Below are 2,531 nucleotides of genomic sequence, written 5' to 3'. Positions count from 1 at the left end.
CCACTTAATTTGTTTTCGATACGATACCTATATTTTTCAAGGCAGGCTGCGATTACACTCGGTCACGTGACACACCAGAGAAAAGAGGTGTGTTCTAGGGATGGGCGATACCACTTAATTTGTTTTCGATACGATACCTATATTTTTCAAGGCTGCTTCAAGTCGAGCACGGGCCATCAGCAGAAAAAGAAAATAAATAAAACAGTAAACAGCCAAAGGACGTAACTTAGAATGGGAGATGGATCAGTTTGTGAAAGGGAAGAGAAAGCCATAGATGAAGTCGCACAGACTCAGGCAGCTGCTGGTCATTTAAAAGCTAAATGCAGAAACTATGACGAGGCATATCTTGCTCTCGGCTTTACTCACCGTGTCTAAGTTATACCGCACGGTACAGTTCAGCTCTACACTGGACGTGACAAAGCGACCATTGCAAATCATTTTAACTTTGTGTCAGTACGTCATAAATGGAACTTAAGGCATCAGTTTAATGTTGGGTTTTGTCGTGTCGCGCCGCGCCGCATCCAGTGTACACAGCATCACTGATTATAATGGGTTCTACTGTATTTTTCCGCTCGCGTCCGGTGTAGACACGGTGTTTAATGTCGTTGTTGGTGAGGAAAGCCTGTGTGTCCTATGCCTGAGCGGACAGCATGAAACCCACAAAAAAAAAAAAAATAACAACGAGAGAATAATAATAATAATAACAGTTATTCTCTCTATGCTATTTTCAATGTTTCAAGTGATGCATCTGTTTTTTCCCTGTAGGTTTTTTTAATTAAATAAGATTTTTTTTATAGGTTTAAAGGGGGGCGTAAGCAAAAAAGTTTGAGAACCACTGGTCTAAAGTTAACAGACAGCGTTTAGTGCAGTGCACATGTTTACATGTGTTTATTACAGTGACTGCTTGAGTCTGCTACAAACGTCTAGGAGTTATGAGCGTTTTCGCATTTTCAATCACTGTAGGGCCTTCTATTGGTCGACTGGGTGAGTCTATTCCAGTCTCTCCTCAAATTAAGACCTACCATCTGGCCAAGTTTCAAGTCTCTAGGCCTTACGGTTTTGTCTGTTTGATGTTTTACAGCCGTATAATAATAATAATCCTTACAATTACAATAGGGTTTCTTGAACCCCTAATAATCAGCACTCTGGGCTTCTGATCCATGGTGTGAAGGTTAAGATGAATGACTTTATTGCATTTCATGTTCATCTGTGAGTAAATTCTGTATGTTTGTTCACAGTGATAACAATGGAAACACGAGTGATATGGCGGTGAGGAGGAGCATCCCGGTGCAGTTCGCCGTTGATCTGGCGATCAGTCTGTGAGTCACATTTATTGAACTCTTCTGTTCTTCTGTTTCAGTTTGATCTGCTCTTCATCTCTCAATGATTGAAACTAAAACCTAACACCGTGTCTACACCTGACGCGAGTGGCACGTTTGATGCGTTCAGTGTAGACACCCTCGTGGACATGTCTGGTGTAAAGGTCTAGCTATGTTCATTCTTTTAGTAACTAACTAACTAACTCTCAACTCAACTCAAACTTTATTTATAAAGCACTTTCAACACCACGACTGTCAAAACCAAAGTGCTGTACAGAAAAAGATAAGGGGGAAAAAAAGAAGAAGAATATAAAAACAAATGAAAAATAATAATAGTAAAATAAAATAAAAATACATAAAGAATAATAGTAACAGCAGAATATGTCATACACAGCTAAAAAAACATTGTCAAAAGATAGAGAAAACAAATGAGTTTTTAAGCGAACTCTGAAAAACACCCAAAGTTGGAGAAGTTCTAATAGACAGAGGAAGGGCTCTCCATATCTTCAAAAGAGAGGATGGACTTCAGCTTAGATATTGACCTTAGATGGAAAAAGCTATTTTTAACAACAGCATTAATTTGTCGGTCAAATTTGAGCTCAGAGTCAAAGATGACACCAAGGTTTTTTACACAGGACTGTTTCTTCCCAGGAAACTGCCCCAGGCAGTCATAGATATCATTAACATAACCCTTATTACCAAATAAAATCATCTCTGTCTTATCTTAATTCAATTGAAGAAAATTATTTGCCAACCAGCACTTAACCTCTGTCAGACATTGATGCAGAGACTGCAAAGCACATTTATGGTCCTGTTTAAATGGTAAGTAAATTTGTGAATTATCCGCATACAAGTGATAATGAATCCCAAATTTTTCAAAAATAAAACTCAATGGCAACATATACAGAGAAAATAAAATTGGTCCCAGAATAGAGCCCTGAGGAACCCCACAGACAAGAGGAGCAGTAGAAGAAGAGTAATCACCTAAACTGACTGAAAAAGTCCTATCCTTCAGATAAGAAGAGAACCATTTTAAGGCTAAGCCCTGAACACCAACATGATTCTTGAGACGAGCAATAAGTATATCGTGATCAACTGTATCGAAAGCTGCAGTAAGATCTAACAAAATTAGTTAGAACAACACAACTCCCAGAGTCAACACCTCTTAAGATATCATTGCACTCAAACAAAAGAGCAGACTCTGTACTGTGG

The 2,531-nt window shown here is 38.6% G+C and overlaps 1 pseudogene; it reads left to right on the top strand.

The window, feature by feature from the left end:
• The window catches only part of LOC107572601 (integrin alpha-M-like), a 23,069-nt pseudogene that overhangs the window by 15,446 nt on the left and 5,092 nt on the right, over nt 1-2,531 (top strand).

This window comes from Sinocyclocheilus grahami, unplaced genomic scaffold, assembly GCF_001515645.1.
Source record: "Sinocyclocheilus grahami isolate Dianchi unplaced genomic scaffold, SAMN03320097.WGS_v1.1 scaffold1780.1, whole genome shotgun sequence".
NCBI lineage: Eukaryota > Metazoa > Chordata > Actinopteri > Cypriniformes > Cyprinidae > Sinocyclocheilus > Sinocyclocheilus grahami.
This window is presented reverse-complemented; position numbering and strand designations above follow the sequence as displayed.